Here is an 18,428-nt window from a genome sequence, read left to right on the forward strand (position 1 = left end):
GTCCTATCACTTCCCTTCTGTATGGATGATGACATTACAGCACATCTTACTGAAATTGCGGCTGATGCAGATGTTGTTTTTATTTCCCAGCTAATGTTGTAGTGGTGGTATATTTTGCTGAACGGAAAGGTATATTCATTTATAGGGCTCCTTTAAAATTCAATAAATCTTAAAGGGAAATGTAGGTAAATGTTAATAGAATTCCAGTAAGGGAAAAGTCTTTCTAAGCTTAACACCAAATGGAAACCTATAAAGTAAAAGATTTGACAGCAGTTTTTACAACATATGTTATTTTCAGTGTCTGTATAGTGAAGAATGGCATGAGCAAAAAGACAAATGACAAACTAGAAAAATATGTGCAACATATATTAAGCATCTCAATTTATATAGAGCCGTAAAAATCAATAAGAAAAAGATGAACAGTTCATTAGAAAAATGGGCTACGGACATGAGCAGATCTTTTTTTCTTTACATTTCAACTTTTTATCATGGAAATCTTTTTTTTCTTGTGGCCATTTAATTAAGTGAAGAACATCAGTGTATTAAGAAGTTTTCTCTTTATCACATGATATTTCTAAGCAGATATTTTGGAATGCTCAGAAGATTCCACTTTCAGTCACCTAAGGCCTCCTAAGACATAATTTAAAGTGGAACTTGAACAGAAAGAAGTGTCTTCAGACTCTAGCTGAAATAGTAGTAGTTTCTGTTTAAATCCTGGAAAACCTTAGATAAGGTTTGTGAAACTGAAAAAAGATCAAATCAGCACACACAGATAAAGGATACAACAGATAGATACCAAGATGGGTAAATGCCCAATTATTTTCTTTTTTTTTTTTGAGATAGGGTCTTGCTCTGTCACCCAGGCTGGAGTGCAGTGGCCCCATCTCGGCTCACTGCAACCTCCGCCTCCCATTTTCAAGCGATTCTGCCTCAGCCACCTGAGGAGCTGGGACTACAGGTGCGTGCCACCACACCCAGCTAATTTTTGTACGTTTAGTAGGGACAGGGTTTCACTGTGTTGGCGAGGCTGGTCTCGAACTCCAGACCTTGTGATCCGCCCACCTCAGCCTCCCAAAGTGCTGGGATTACAGGTGTGAGCCACCACGCCCGGCCATATTTTCAGTCCTCATAATCTGTACAAAGCTATGAGGCAACCAGTAGGCCATATCTCACTAGGCAGACTTTGAGGAAGATGTTTTCCATTTGAAACACAAGAAATTATTTATGAAAATATGGAGATGAAGAGGGAGCAGTTCTGTGCTTCTTGCTGTGTTACCTTTATTATATTCCTAATGTCAGCGAGACTAGTTTAAAAACAGCCTTCAACAAGAATATTCTCATCACCAGCCACCTTTTCTACCTTTCTTCTTTTTCTGTTGCTGTTTCTTTTTTGATGCTGGAGCCCCTGCAGGTCTCTGGTGTCTTGAGGGTATGATGTTACTTGTAGAGCCAGATAGTGTCGCTGCACTGCCAGGTTTGGGGAGGTGGGTGGGCTACTCACAGTTTTTCTGGCATCCAGTTCAGATGAAGCTCCTGCAGTTGCTCTCTGGGTCCCTTTTCCAATCTGATCCTTCTTTTTGCCCTTCTTTCTTCCCTGGTAGTAAGAACATTCTTGCATTGGCAGCCATCTTTCTGGATCTGGGGTAACTTTTGGGTCATAATTCTTAGGCAATTTTCCCTTCTTTTTCTTTTTCGAATCTCCCTTTCCTTGTTCCTTTGGTTGACTATCTCTAGTAACTTTTCCACCCTTCCAAATGTACGTAGCACCAGGAGAATTTTCAAGAGCCTCAACATCTACTTTTAGAGACATATACTATCTGATGATGGCAAATGTTAACTAAGAGCTTTGCCTTTCTCTGGATCTACAAGTGAGTAAGCAGAAATAAGCTGTGCCAGGGTGTGAATATCTTTTGGATTTTGTTTCCATAGCTGTTCTAGGTCACTAATTGCCTCCTCCCGCCCATATTTGAGCTTGAAGTTTGCAGCTTCTTTTATCAAGGACAAATGAGCAGGAGATTTGAGCTGATGGTTTTGATACCACCGGATAGCTTGTGTGAAGACATCAATGGTACTATACTATTAATATCTTCTTCATGGCTACACATGGTCACGAATGCAGACACCATGCCTGGTTTCTGCTTTAACTCCTCTCTGCTTCTCAATATGAGACATGCTAAGAAATATTCTCTTGAGAAATTTTCAACTGTGCCATGGTCAGCTTAATTTCAATTGCATTTTCTTGATGCTGATCTGAAAATTCCTGAAGCAGCTCTATTGCTTTTGTGTGCTGCTTTTCACACAGAGCTGGGCAGCTTGGATTAACATAGGTAAGAGATGCTCGGGACTTTGGGAATGTAAACTGGCAGATATTTTGAGGCATTGTTCGGCCTGGTTTGTGTACATAGCAAGTAATGCCTTGTTAAATTGTTTTTTTTTTTTTTTTGAGATGGTGTCTCGCTCTGTCACCCAGGCTGGAGTGCAGTGGCGTGACCTTGGCTCACTGCAACCTCTGCCTCCCTGGTTCAAGCGATTCTTCTGCCTCAGCCTCCCGAGTAGCCGGGACTACAGGCACGCGCCATCACGCCTGGCTAATTTTTGTATTTTTAGTAGAGACAGGGTTTCACCATATTGGCCAGGCTGGTCTCAAACTCCTGACCTTGTGATCCGCCTGCCTCCGCCTGCCGAAGTGCTGGGATTACAGGCATGAGCCACTGCGCCTGGCCAGCTTTGTTAAATTCTATAGCTTGTAGTTGTTTCTTGGAAAGCTTAAACTCTACTCTTTCCGCATTGGTTAATTTCACTTTCTTCTTGGAGTCAAAGACATTTTGGTCCTTTTTAATGGTAATGATGTTATTTGCAATTACATCTAGTAACCCTACATCTGTTGGTTTTAGTTTTATTATTTGATTGTAAAGTTGCAAAGCCACCTCTGTTCGACCCTGAAGCTGCAGAATATAGGCCATCTGACCATGAGTGATGGCCAGTCCTGCCTGTGGGTCTTCCTCAGTCCCATCAGCGTCTTCTGATAATGAATGGTGGCAAAGACCTTCAGCTTTTTGTAGGATGTTCATGGCCTGGTTCAGCTGGCCGTGGTCTATCAGTGCACATGCAATGTTGTAGCACAGCTCACGTGCGCCTTCTTGGAAGCCCAGGCTCTCTGGAGCCACTTTTCCCCAATTGCTTTGAGCTGCAACAACTGCTGAAGGGTTTGTTTTCCTCTCCTCATCATAATCATCGTGGGAGTTTCGGACGAGATCTCTTTATGCCACTAAGCATTCATCATAGCGTCCCAAATGGTGTAACACTTATCCATAAAGCTCCTTTCAGTTTGTCTGTCTGCCGGTTGGCATTTTCTGCTGTCTTCAAGGCATTCTCAATTCTGTTGAGCCTGTACTCGCAATATGCCTTTTCAAAGGAGAGAGAGTTATTGGCTAACAGTTTGGTGCAAGTGTTGATGACATTCAAGGCTTCTCTGAAACTTCCATTCTGGATAAGGCATATCACTTTACAATGCAGGCCAGCTACCTCATCTTTGTTGATCTGCAGTATCTTATTGACAGTCTTGAGAGCACACATGAAGTTGCTGTTCTGGCCGTACCGGTTCACTTCACTCCACAGCGCAGGCACTGAAACTCCACCCTGCTGCTCACTGTCGCCCAGGCTGGAGTGCAGTGGCACAATCTTGGCTCACTGCAACCTCCGCCTCCTGGGTTCAAGCGATTCTCCTTGCCTCAGCTTCCCAAGTAGCTGGGATGATAGGTGTCCACCACAACACCCGGCTAATTTTTTTTTTCTTTTTAGTGGAGACAGGGTTTCACTATGTTGGCTAGGCTGGTCTCCAACTCCTGACTTCATGATCCGCCCGCCTCGGCCTCCCAAAGTGCTGGGATTGCAGATGTGAGCCACCGCATCAGGCCTATCGTGGAAATTTTAAAACATTGCTAACAGTGGAGACTGGTGTAATAAAGCACTGTATCTTGCCCAGCTTTGGCAATTTGAAAACATTACCAATTTTGTTTGAGCAATACCTCTCACGTCCCTCCCCTTGGATTATTTTAAAGCAAATCAAGCTGTCATATAATTTTGTCTGTAAATATTTTAGTACATGTCTCTAAAAGAAAAAGACCCCTTAAAATAATTACAATACTATTATCTTACCTTAAAAATTTTTTCTTAGTATCATCAAATATCCAAGCAATACTCCTTGACTGCAGTATATATTTGTGTGTATGTGTGTGTGTGTATGGGCGTGTACGTTTATATATGTTATATATGGGCGTGTGTGTTTATATCATATCATATATACATATATGATTGTTTGAATTAAGATCCAAATAAGGTCCATACATTGCCGTTGGATGGTTTAAAGTCTCTTTTAACCTATAGGTTCTGTATCTTTTTTTTTCTTTGCAACTTTTTATTGAAGAAACTGAATTTTACTCTTTGCATCCTTGTAATGTAAAATATGTTCTTTTATTTCTTGTGTTTCCTATACATTGGTAGTTCATTGTAGAGGCTTAATCAAAAGAATCCAATTTTATTTTTTTGTGAGGACAGGATTATTTTCATCAGGAAGTCTTCTTTCTTTCTTTTTGTGATACTAGCAACCATTCTTGAATGTTAACTTGGTCCATGAATTCAGGAGGGATTACAATATGGTTACATCCTGTCATTTAGTTATTAGCTGAAATAGATATGTGTGTGTGTGTGTGTGTGTGTGTGTGTGTGTGTATAGAAATTCTCCTTTGTCAATTATTTGGTTACCTTGAGGTATAGAGTGTATAGGAAGGGTGTGAAAATTGTCTGATTATTTCCCTTGATTTACCAGTTTTCAAAGTTGTGATTTGGTCCCCTAACATCCTCCAGTGGTGATGGATGAGGGTTTTAAATTTTTTCGCATAACATTATGAACATCTATTTTAGCATACGTGGTGTGTTTCAGTCCATTGCAGTTACTGTCCTTTCGATGCTGAAATTGCCCCCTCTTTGGGCAGTGTAGGCTTATTTAGGTTGGCACCTGAGTCCTTCTGACCATGTCTCTAGTAATCTCATAGCTTCCTTGCTTTACGGTATGATGAGATGTTTCAGGTTCATCCTGTATACTTTCTGTTTCAGACATGAAATCAGAGCAGACCATTTTTAAAAGAAAAAAAATTAAATGTGCAATAAACAAAATGCTCAGTTTTACTAGTCATTAAATAAATAGAATTCAGAGCAAAAGTAGATACCATTTGTTGTGAACTGAGTGTTTGAGTCCCCCTACCCTCCTTCATTTGTTGAAGCCTTAAGTCCCAATGTGATAGTATTTGGAAGTGGGGTCTGTAGGAGGTAATTAAGGTTAGATGAGGTCATGAGTATGGGGCCTTCATATGGGCTTAGTGTCCTTAGAAGAAGAGACACCAGAAGGCTTGCTTTTTTTCTCCCCATGTGAGCACACAGCAGGATGGCAGCTGCCTACAAGCCAGGAGAAAAAGCCTCAGAATGAAACCTACCTTGCTGGTACCTTGATCTTAGACTTTTAGCCTCCAGAACTTCGAGAAATAAATTTCTGTTGTGGCTGGGCATGGTGCCTCATGCCTGTAGTCCTAGCACTTTGGGAGGCTGAGGTGAGAGGATCACTTGAGCACAGGAGTTTGAGACCAGTCTGGACAACATAGCGAGACTTTGTCTCTGTTTATTTATTTTTTATGTAAATAATAATAAAAAAACTAAAAACATAAAAGAAACATAAAATAAACTTCTGTTGTTTAAGCCACTCAGTTTATGGTTTTATCGCAGCCTGAGCAGACTTAAGACAGCATTTTTCAATGATTATGTTGGCAATATAATTTAGACGGAATTTTGCCTTGCCCTCCCGAAGTGTTGGGGTTACAGGTGTGAGCCACCGCACCCGGCCTAGACCCAATTTAGACCTTTACGGATTTGAAATGATTTGGTAAAGTTTAATATAAAGTATCATGTTACGATGACTTCTGCTGTTCCTTCTCTTGGTAATCTTATTATTTGGGCATCTCCTGGTGTGGAATGGGAATTATAAGGATGATGGTAATTCTCGGTGCTGGTGCAGATGAAGGGAGGTATGTCCTCTCAGATAACCTAAGTAGACATTGATGCACTCATTCCAGATAGCTGCTGTTAGGTATCACAATGCAAAGTGTGCATAGCCTTCTACCCAGAAAGTCCACATTTAGTAGGAATTTATCCTGAAGAAATAGTAGGAAATGTTAGAACAGATATGTGTACATAGTAAAGAACAGGAAATAACCTTAGACAAGGAATGATTTAAATGGATCATATTACCTTCCTTGCATGCAGCCATTGAAAGTGATGACATGCATTTATAGTAACCAATCTGGAAAGATACCCATAATATTGAGTGAAAAAGATAGGTCACATAAACATAGGCACAGCACTTAGAAACATATAGACACAGAAGATGCTGAACAACTAGGCTTTGAAGGCTGAGCTGAGAGGATCTAAGCTTCAGAAACCTAATAGATGTTTGTTTAGGTCACCATGGTCTCAAAGACTGCACCAACTGGTTTAATTCTCCTGTCATAAGATTCAAATTTCCTGGACTGAGCATATGATTGACCTTGGGTAATTTGCCTACCCCTTAGGGGTGTGTGTGTGTGTGTATATTGTTCTCAATTGAGATTTCTATAAAGACCATATAGAATGGGGACGGACTCACAAGGAGAGTTGAGGTTATTTTAACTAACGAAAGGGGAAGACATTCCAGGAAGACAAGGAGATAGATGCTCAGTACCTATTTAGCTAAAATTAAATACATTCTGGGCCGGGCGCGGTGGCTCACGCCTGTAATCCCAACACTTTGGGAGGCCGAGGTGGGCGGATCACGAGGTCAGGAGATCGAGACTACGGTGAAACCCAGTCTCTACTAAAAATACAAAAAAGGATTAGCCGGGCGTGGTGGCGGGCACCTGTAGTCCCAGCTACTCAGGAGGCTGAGGCAGGAGAATGGCGTGAACCCAGGAGGCAGAGCTTGCAGTGAGCTGAGATCGCACCACTGCACTCCAGCTGGGGCGACAAAGTGAGACTCCATCTCAAAATAAATAAATAAATAAATAAATAAATACATTATTTGCTCAGAAACATTAATCACCACATCTCCATAAAATTACTGCAAACTGATAAATATGTGCTTTCTTTTCCCTTTAACCATCTCTTTACCATGGTAGGATCTATACCAGTGAGTCAGCTCTACTTGGTTTCTTGCTTTCATAGAAAATAATTGGTGAAAATTAAAATCTTGAATTCATGGATTTAAAAAATTATGCCCTTTTTCCTTTTAAATATGGCTAATTTAGAATCAGATATTTTTTTCTAATGTAAGCAGAAATAACAGTCTCTATACTTATGTGGTGTCAAGGATGCTCACCCGTGAGACAAAGAGTATTTTAAGAATAGAATTGAAATGTAGTGTTTATGGAAAGCTCCAACAGTAATGGTGTGGTAGGTTATAGAGTGTAGGAAATTATTCTGTAGGTGTGCAGTGGTGCTGTGCAGAGGATATAGATTTATTTGAACATCTTTCTCACTGTTATTATTTTTAATCAGAAACACAATTAGAGTCAAAAGGGATTTGAGAGAGCTTTGCAAAAGATACATACTATAATGTAAGATACTGATTTCTCACTTTTTAAAAATTAAAGACTCAATTTAGACTGTAATGGATGGGAAAGGATTTGGAAACACGTTACATGGGGTATTAGGTTATTACCATTATTTCTACTGTTTCTTCCTTTTGTAGTTTTAACATGTATCCCAGTTTGTGATGGGCATATTAGATTCCCTGGGATAAAGTGCTTGTAGTGTCTGATCTGTTAATGTCTGGTTAAGTCTAAGAATTTGATCCTTTAAGTCAATCATGGTTTATGAAAGATTTTTTAAGACTTTTATGAAAGAAAGCTATGAAGTCTTACAACTTTTATTTGTATGTTTCAGCTATTGATCCAGCTAGTTACTAGTTGGAACACTACATTCTAAAGACTCATTTGTATCTGCTTTCCAAACTGTTGCTCAGCAATTTTGAATTCTACTTAAATGTTATAATTTAACATTAAGTGTTGTCACTGGGTTCAGAATTTTTTCATCGTACTGGATGTTTCTTTTATTAGTTTCTTGTCAAGGACAAAAGGAGAATTAGTTTAAACTTCCTGAGTCAGTTATACCTCTGATTTGTGTGTGTGAATGATTTTCAGTCCCAGTTAGGGAAGTCAAGAGTTTTGTGTAGGAAGCTCTTACAGGACCATGTTGTTCTCCCCTGCAACTGTGCCTTTCCACTATCTTTGGCTATTAAGAGTGTGTTTACTTCCATGGGGAAATGCACATCATTGTTACGAACAGCTATGGCAAAATGGTAGTGTCAGAGATCCTCAGACAACAAACCGAGCTGTTAGTGCCGGGGCAGTTTTAACATTCATGAAAAGTTGATCAGCAGTGATGTTACCGTAGGCTGAGAAAATATACAGGATTATCTTTACACGTAATCAGTTTCTTAAGCTTCAAATGACCCTCTTAGCCACAAAACCGGAGGCACAAATTCAGCTCCAGTGGTTAGAATATCAAGACCTACATCATAAGAAGTTAGCCTTATCCTCTGCCCACAAAACCCATCAGCCAAAGCTGACGTTTTTGGCAGAGTTACTGTTGAGTTGTTAAATAATCAGAGAATTTAACTGTTAACTGTATGTTAACAGATTAGAGAATGCCATTAAAATGTGATGCCTGGCCGTGCATGGTGGCTCATGCCTGTAATCCCAGCATTTTGGGAGGCTGAGTTGGGAGGATTATTTGAATCCAGGAGTTGGAGACCATCCTGGACAACATAGCCAGGCCTGGTCTTTACAGATAATTTAAAAAGTAGCTGGGCATGGTGGTGCACCTGTGTCCCCGCTACTCGGAGGCCTGAGGTGGGATGATCGCTTGAGCCTGGGGAGGTTGGGGCTGCAGTGAGCCATGATTGTACCACTGCACTCCAGCCTGGGTGACAGAGCGAGACCCAGTCTCCAAAATAAATAAATAAATAAATAAAAAATGATGCCTGGATTTAATGTATCTGAGAGAAAGAGGTTTAAAGAGGTTGGGTTGCTCAGGCGTGGTGGCTCACACATGTAATCCCAGCACTTTGAGAGGTTAGGTGGAAGGATTGCTTGAGCCCAAGAGTTGGAGACCAGCCTGGGCAACATAGCTAGACCTACTTCATCTCTACAAATAATTTGAAAAATCAGCCCGGTGTGGTGGCATGTGCCTGTGGTCCCAGCTAGGTGGGAGGCTGAGGTGGGAGGATCACTTGAGCCCAGGGGGGTCAAGGCTGAGTGACAGAGCGAGACCCTGTCCCCCCCCCCCCCAAAAAAAAAAAAAAAAGAGGTTGGGTCATAGGAGAAGCCCATAAGATGAATGCGGTTGACACTGAGGTCACCTTTTCCAGGCCTTACAAGTGATTTGAGCCTTTTCCATTTTTATTCTTGTCACACTTTCCCATGAAATGAGAAACTCAGTCTTACGTTTCATGTGTAGAAACCACTTTTCTGAGTTAATTTTCTGTTGCCTGAATAATGAAATAAATAATCTAATATTTGAAATGCTTGGGGGTAATACACAATAACTCTTAATAAAAGACAGAAAGCTCACATTTTGCTTATCTTATTCCATTAGTAATTATTTTTACTACTGGGACAGAAGTGAGAATGAAAGTGGCACACATTCTGTTTTGTCTTTTTACCCAGCTTTGCCTCTGAGGGACTCGGGAATAAATTAGGTAGTGTAGGATTGGGATGCTGCCCAGAATCTATCTATTGTAGCTTACTCTAATGCATCAGTTGCCAGCCTTTTTGGGTTTATGACATTCTATTTGTGTTTGATGTTGCATCTCCCTCCTCACAACTTCAATGGCTGTGACAGCCGGGTCTGTGTTATCAGTGGAGAGCAAAGTGCTGATAGGAACTCCACAAATTTCCTCTCTCATTCAGTTTTGTCTTAATTACATCAACCTTTAATTTTAACTATTACTTTCAGACTTTTTCTGGACCATTAACAAGCTGCTCAATTACATTGCTATATGGAATATGTTTGCTTAAAGTTTTTGACCAATTAAAATGCCTTGAAAAATTTTGTGATACGGTATAAAAAGTAGTCAATGATAGTGAGAATTGTATTTTATGTGCATTTTTGTGGAAGAAATTTGATAGAGTAATATTAAGTATCATTTGGTCCTTGCTAGGCTAAAACTGCTTTTTTTGTGACAGTGTCTTGCTCCGTCACCCAGGCTGGAGTACAGTGGCACAGTCATAGCTCACTGCACCTTGATTTCCCTGACTCAAGTGATCCTTCCACCTTGGCCTCCCAAAGTGCTGGGATTAAAGACATGAGCCACCATTCCTGGTTAAAATGCGTTTCTTTTCTTTTCTTTTCTTTTTTTTTTTTTTTTTTTTGAGATGGAGTGTCGCTCTGTTACCAGGCTGGAGTGCAGTGGCACGATCTTGGCTCACTGCAGCCTCCGCCTCCCGAGTTCAAGCGATTTTCCTGTCTCAGCCTCCTGAGTAGCTGGGACTACAGGCGCCTGCCACCACACCCAGCTACTTTTTGTAGTTTTAGTAGAGACTGGGTTTCACCATGTTGGCCAGGTCGATCTCTCGACCTCGTGATCTGCCCGCCTTGGCCTCCCAAAGTGCTGGGATTACAGGCATGAGCCACCATACCCGGCGCCAAAATGCTTTTCTGTAGAGATACATAGAAGCAATAATGTTTATAAGGTGCTTTGAAATCAGCTGTCTATAAATTTATTGTAAAATAGAGAAGTCTCAAGGTTGACCATATGGTTCAGAAGTGGTAGGAGTATTGTTCTTAATTCTGAGAGCCTTGGGATACCACATTTTTTCTTCCCTTTCTTAGCTTTATTTTCTGTGTTTCGCAAATACCTCTTGTCTCCTTGGCTGACTGATGGTCATATAAATGGAATCTCCTTGGCTGTCCTTCACCCATGTTTAGTTGGTGAAGTTCTTTCTCCCCCACATGACCAAGAAAAATGGCATGTGATTTTACTAATAGGGAATTGATCTGTTACTCTGGTGTACACAAGATAGCCAAAACTTGATGTATACAAGAAAGCACTATCAGGTGAGTGATACCAATGATCTATGGAGGTCAGTTTAAGCCAATGACTTCCCCCTTTTAATTTTCATCATTTATTCATTATTTATTACCAAACCTTTCACTAGATTGTTAATGACTAGCAGAATTGGTTTTGCTCCTTTGGTGTTGAGTGGTAAAGTGGACCCCAGATGAGATGTCCCAAGAAGGAGGCAGACAGGGGAGGTTGGGCTCATTCACAAGTTAGATCACAAAAGAACCCCTAGAAGTTAAGATTTGGTTAATTCCTTTCTCTTCATTTTGTGTCTGCCTGGCCTTAAGTACTGTCTGTTACCACATAATATTATTTTGAGAAGCAGACTATTAATATTTTATAGCATGGGTATATCTAATGTTATTGAAAGATTGTTAATCAGCTGGGATGCATACCTTCAGCTACTGAATTTTTAGTTCGATGGTTTAATACGGTCATACTCTTCTGTGTGAAAAATAATTTTGTTTCTTGGCTTCTATATTCATGTGTGGAACTTCATTGTCATGTGAGATTTACAAGCTTCTGCCTCTTAATTCTTAATATAATATACCTAATATTTTTAATATGATTCTAACTTAGACTTAATATAAACTATTTTTTATATATAGGGACATTTGAAAGAAGTACACTGTCTCTTCTGATTCTCTGGTCTCCTTATACATTTAAAAACACACAGAAATAACAATCAAAAAATTCCTAAGATAGATTGGCTCTAATGTAAACTGCTGAGTTATGAGTAACTGTATTTTATTTTAAAAGATGCTTTTTCTTTGGATATGTGAGTCTCTCTAAACATCCAGGTAAATGGGGCTCCAGGTGGGAAATGACTGCTCGCCTGCGTTGAAGCTTTTCCACTTCCCTCTTCTGGTGCTGATTGGCTGGTGCTGAAATTTGAGTCTAGTTTTGACAGTGCAGAGTCTTTGCACTCCTTAGTCTTTTCTCAGGACCCCCACTTGTGGTTTGACCAGATCACTATCGTAGGCACCAAGTAGCTAAGCTTGACATACTGAGCTCAAAGAGGAAAGGTTTTAGATTCTAGAAGATTTTGGTTAGGAATGGTCAGATTAAACAGAGGTTAGCTGCATTGAAACTCTACTTTCTCTAGCAGAACTCTCAGGCTGCAGAGAACCCAGAGGGTTTGGATGGTTGGGACAAAACATGTAGTTGAAGGAGATTCTGAATGTGAGTTTGGACGGTTTTGAAATGTGTGAAGCAGTTGTAGCAGATAGAGCATCTAGGCCTGTAGCATTTCGTTTTTTTAAGTTTATGGAGTTTACTGTGTTACTGTTTTAACCTCTTAGGTGTATAAATATTTTTCATGGTTGGTTGCCTTGTAACTCTATGTTCATGAATATTTTGATGTGTAAAAGTTTATTCTGTGTAGTCAAACCTATCGATCTTTTTTCCATTGTTTCTACCTTGATGATTTGCTTAGAAAGTCTTTTTCCCATGGAATGTTTTTTCTTTTTTTTTTCTTGAGCAGATGTTGGGTATTTTTAATTTTTTTTATAAGATTTTATTTATTTACTTTTTTAGGTGGAGTCTCACTCTGTCACCCAGGCTGGAGTGCAGTGGTGTGATCTCAGCTCACTGCAGCCTTCCCCTCCTGGGTTGAAGCGATTCTCCTGTCTCAGCCTCCCAAGTAGCTGGGACTAAAGGTGCTCACCACCATGCCCAGCTAATTTTTGTATTTTCAGTAGAGATGAGGTTTCACCAGTTTGGCCAGGATGGTCTCGATCTCTTGACCTCATGATCTGTCCGCCTCGGCCTCCCAAATTGCTGGGATTACAGGTGTGAGCCACTGCGCCCAGCCAGCATCTTACATAACTAGACCATTTGTCAAAATTAAGAAATTAACATTGGTACCTTGTTATTAATTGAACACTAGACTTCTTTCAGATTTTGCCAGTTTTTTCTTTTTTTCCCCTTATTTTAGTGAAAGCAAGTTTATTAAGAAAGTAAAGAAACAAAAGAATGGCCACTCCATAGGCAGAGCAGCCCGGTATTTTCACTGATGTACTTTTTCCAGGGTACCACATTGGATTTAGATGGGATAGGTTTTTCTATCCGCGTTTGTATAGAACTTTACAGCTTTACAATTCAAAGTCCTTTCACACACATATGGTAATTTAGATGGAAAATAATCTTGGGCATTGGTCTTATTAGACGCATCTGCTCCACGAAGCTTACGTGTTGGCAGGGATGCTGCTCCGCATGTGTGAGGCCACAAGAAACTTGGGCATAGAAATCCCATGCAAATTGTCAGTCACTGCTTCTATTTTCCATTATTTGTTCCTCTTAGTTCCCTAAGATGTTTTGCTCTCACTCTGCTGTCTCGTTCTTCTTTTGCCTGGACCTGAGTGGAAAATTAGGATATGTTGTTGCTGATTTTTAAGTCTAGGAGAGAAAGTCACTCTCACTGTGAGGAAGGATGTATTCCTATACATCACCCTCCGGGATCTAGGTACGAGGCATGACCAGTCTTCCAACTTTATTGCCTAGACAAGACATGTTGCCTGAGTAACCTAACGTGTCTTACTCTTCAGATAGGTTTGAAAATCTCTGCTGCCTGCTCTCCTGTCTCTGCCCTGCCGTAGGTGGAGACGGATGGACAGAACTAAGAGATGGAGAGGGCAGGCAGGGAATTAGGCAGAGCAGGCTGCATGTCGAGTGGCTTCATGTCAGGGAGGCCTTAGATGCCTCTGGATTTATTATCTTGTGGCTTCTCAGCTTACACCTGTTAATGTTAGTTGACCTGAGCTTTCTCATGGGTGACCTACGTAGTAGCTTGTATTTGTGCATTCAAATAATCTCCCCTCTTTCTAACTAAAACACCTTTTTTGATTTTCTTAACATTTTCTGACCTATAAAACACCACTGCCCTGCCTTTCCACATAGAAGACAGAATCTGCCAAGCACGGTGCCTCATGCCTTTAATCCCAGCACTTTGGGAGGCCAAGGTGGGCAGATCACCTGAGATCAGGAGTTCGAGACCAGACTGGCCAACATGGCGGAACCCCGTCTCTACTAAAAATAGAAAAATTATTAGCTGGGCATGGTGGCAGGCACCTGTAATCACAGCTACTCGGAAGGCTGAGGCAGGGAGAATTGCTTGAACCCAGGAGGTGGAGGTTGCAGTGAGCTGAGATTGCCCCACTGTACTCCAGCCTGGGTGACAGAGCAAGACTCTGTCTCAAAAAAAAAAAAAAAGAAAACAGTGAGAATCTGATTATTGTGCATGCCTGTGGAGGAGGGGTCAAGGAAAGAGGGGAGAAGGGAATCCTGGTTTTGGCCTCCAACCAAGTCATCAGTAAATCAGTGGAGACAGAGTCTTGCTCTGTGGCCCAGGCTGGAGTGCAACGGCATGATCTCCATTCACTGCAGCCTCTGCCTTCTGGGTTTAAATGATTCTCATGACTCAGCCTCCTGAATAGCTGGGATTACAGGAATGCGCCACCATGCCTGGCTAATTTTTGTATTTTTAGTAGAGATGGGGTTTTGCCACGTTGGCCAGGCTGGTCTCAAACTCCTGACCTCAAGTGATCTACCAGCCTTGGCCTCCCGAAGTGCTGGGATTACAAGCATGAGCCACCACACCTAGCCCAGAAACACCATTTTTAAGGTAGATGTCCATTAGTAGATTACACATAACTTCAGTTTGGCCAGATAAGAGTGTTGGCCTTTTCTCCAAGGAGTTTTTCTGAATGGTTTGTGACTTTTTCCATTGTAAGTGATAATCATTGCTTACTTACGTTTAACACCTAGTTTACAAAGTATTTTTCCACATATGCCATTTCATTTGGTCTTCACAGCAACCTTGCGCAATATGTCAAGCACATATTTTTGTATTTTATGAGAAAACTAAGGCTGAGATTTGCCTGTAGTCATGAAATGTTAAGCAGAAGTCTTGAGACTTGAGTCTGCATCTCCTGATTAAAAACTCTGTCCCGGCCAGGTGCCGTGGCTCACGCTTGTAATCCCAGCACTTTGGGAGGCTGAGGTGGGTGGATCACCCGAGACCGGGAGTTCCAGACCAGCCTGGCCAACATGGTGAAACTCTGTCTCTACTAAAAGTACAAAAATTAACTGAGCATGGTGTCAGGTGCCTGTAGTCCCAGCTACTCAGGAGGCTGAGTCAGGAGAATCGCTTGAACCCAGGAGGTGGAGGTTGCAGTGAGCTGAGATTGCGCCACTGCACTCCAGCCTGGATGACAGAGTGAGACTCTGTCTCAAAAACAAAACAAAACAAAAACAACAAAAAAACTCTGCGTCCCTTCTCTTACTCCCTCACTCCCACCCCGTGGCCTCCGTCTGCATGGATCCTGTCATGTTTACGGATCCCCCTGCAGGTGTTGCTGGAGGGGGCTTTCTCTTGGCAGTTGTAGACACTGTTGGGGACCAGAGCATGTACCCCAAATTGATAACCGGCAGACCCTGTCAAGTGCATATCTAATGTTCTTTCTTCCCTTCTTTCTAAGTAGAATTGGAATTTTGTTTAGAGAGCCTCTTGTACCCTGTGTGACTCTGGGGAAGGTGATCTTATCCCTAGCACTGGGGTAAATCCTGACTGGTTTCAGATAGTCACATGGGTCCCATTCTCTGTAGGTGATGACTGTAGGGGTGAGCCAGAGACCTAGTTCTGGTCAGTGAGATTAGTGGGAGGTCTGTCCAGAGGTTCTGGAAAACTCAGCCTTACAGCAACAACTCTAGGAAAGGTGGCCTTTTCTTCCTCTGAAAGTTGTCATGTCTGGGTGTGGTGCCTGGAACTGTTACAATTGTTTTGCTACTGGTCTGAGCATGAAGCCAACATGAGGGTAAGGACTGAGCCAAGCCAACAGCAGAGAGAACTTTGCAGAGCACAGTGCACCATGCCTGGCACCCACTAACCCTGGACTTGTTCTGTGAAATAAATTTTCTTATTGTTTACGCCAATTTAAGTTAGGATTATCTGTTACTTGCAACCGAAGATGTGCTAACTGATGGCAATAGCTGTCATTCTTTCCCTCATTGCATGAAGAAGTACAGGATATAAAGGCAGAATTGATCTAGTCAGAAGGTCAGAGGTGGCTTCCCTGGGGAAATGCAGAGGCCTTGGTGGGAGAGATCCCTTTTCTTGCTGTGCCTTGTGTGCCACATTTAAGGATTTGGGTCTTCATTGCAAGAGCAGAGCCTGTTATAGGTTTAAGTACTGGGCTATGGCATGAATGCAGTGAACTCATTATTTAAAGTAACTCTCTAGTTATTTAAGCTACTCCTCCTAAAGAACACATTGGCTCAACATTCCAGAGTTGAGTTTGATTTGCTGAGCAGGCAAGGAGCAGTCAGTGGTTAAGGCTTTGGTGATTAGTAGGTGTGTCCAGAAAACACAGAAGAGCATCTTTGGTTGGAATCTGATGAAGTGAACAGCCCAGATTGTTTTCTTTTTCCTTTGCCAGTGCGTGCATGTGTGTATGTCTTTCTGTATGTATGTGTATATATAACTTTGGTGTGTGTGTATATGTGGTATGTATACTCACATGTGCACACATATACCACACACACACAGGCAGCTTTCATGTTTTCTACTTTAAGGGTAACTTGTGAACAGCCTGTTGTTCTCTAAGTCTTTGATCACTTAAATAAAAAAGTTGCAGCCAAGAAACCAAGAAACCTGTTGGTGGTTATAAAAACAAGATTGGTGGTCTTATTGTAAATAAAATGTTGAGGATGTATTAGTATGTCTGAAATAGAACTTTTTAGCATTTCCAAAAGTTTTCCTTCAGATTTGATATAAGATTTACTCTCACTCTTATACATATGAATATATTAGCAAAACTGGATTACAGCCCAGTGTAATCAGGCAGGGAACCTGTCTGAACCATATAGTGGAACTGCAATGAAAAGCTACAGTATTCTTGTAATTATATTAGGACGTGATGTCGTCCCTCCCTATGTTTATTAATTAGTGGAGTTGTAATGAGACTTCCCCCCTATGCTTTTAAGGATGCTGATCAGTGGGCATCCAGGCAGGATTTTAGTTGTGTTTGGGAGCCTTCTGTGTAAAGGTGGGAGGGATTGGTGTTTCAGGTGGCAGCAGGTGAGCCTCCTGCCAAGTTGGCATAATGGGAACAGGACTTTTCTGAGCTGCCATCTGTTTGTGGCTGATAGGAAACCAGCAGTGATTTCTGAGGAGTGAGGAACTGTTCCATTTATGTTGAAATATTTAGAAATTAGTAATGTTAAGACCGTGCTGATCAGGCATTAGTAGGTTGGAGAAAATGGACTGTGGAGTGAGTTTTTGTTGTTACTCATTTCAGAAGATGCCTACTTTGTCTGACAACACCTGCCCGCTCTCCCTCCCAAAAAACGAAAAGCCAGGACTCTCTTCGTTTCTGCCCACCCAGACTCACCACTCAGGTCAGCCTTAGCTCTGTGCTGAGTAGCCTCAGGCCAGGGTATTTATACGGCTGTCACATGTACACTGCCTGTGGTGTGTTTGCAATGGAGGGAATTCAGTCTGTCTCAAACTCTTATGATGTGTCTTTTTAAAAAACTGTGGTAAAATGTACATAACAAAATATATTATTGTAATCATTTTTCAGTGTACAGTTCAGGGCCATTAAACAACATTTATATTGTTGTGCAGCCACCATGGTGTGTCATGTTTCAACCAGGTGCTTTGATGGACTTTAAAAATAGTGGTTGCTTCTTCTGTATGATGAATCATCAGCATGTTTTCTCTAACTGATGTCCCTTTGGTTTTGCAGCTTGCATTTACTTCTTTCCTGTAGGAGTTGATTAGGTGAATGGAGGTGCTGTGCCCACATTTCTTCTGGGTTTGATTTGCTGCCCTTGCAGCTGGGGAAGCTGTACCCTCCATGTATGTTGTCTCTGATGGTATCCTGAAAACTTTGTTTTGTCTCCCCCATGTTATACTCTCAAAGCAGCGGTACGAAATAGAGAACAACTCATTTCCCCTTTAACCTAGCATTAGTTGGTAGATTGGCTGGAGGAGTTAGTCTGTGGCCCAAGGGCCTACCAGAAAGTTGCTGTGGAGCGCTGCAGTGGCCTGGTGTGGAGCTGCAAGTTAGGGTTATGTGGTCTAAGCCCTGCCACGGGAGCAGGTTCCAAGGGGTGGCTGATCTCTTTCTGGCTCTAGGACTCTGCTGGGTTCAGTCAACCACCTGTAGGTTTCTATCTTGCCTCTTTCAAAACAATCAGCGGAAAGGACTGTAGAACCCTCTGTTACAAGTCAGGAGATTCTTGGTTAGTGGTGAAAGAGACCTAACTCAACTAACAC

The 18,428-nt window shown here is 41.6% G+C and overlaps 1 protein-coding gene and 1 pseudogene across 5 annotated transcripts in view; one reads left to right on the forward strand and one right to left on the reverse strand.

Moving 5' to 3' along the window:
- TULP4 (TUB like protein 4) overlaps positions 1–18,428 on the forward strand; it is a 287,119-nt gene that overhangs the window by 6,582 nt on the left and 262,109 nt on the right. The gene's annotated exons all lie outside the window — the stretch shown is intronic.
- Positions 1,264–15,596, reverse strand: LOC129039144 (signal recognition particle subunit SRP72-like; annotated as a pseudogene).

The sequence above is a fragment of the Pongo pygmaeus genome, chromosome 5 (genome assembly GCF_028885625.2).
Source record: "Pongo pygmaeus isolate AG05252 chromosome 5, NHGRI_mPonPyg2-v2.0_pri, whole genome shotgun sequence".
Classification (NCBI taxonomy): Eukaryota; Metazoa; Chordata; class Mammalia; order Primates; family Hominidae; genus Pongo; species Pongo pygmaeus.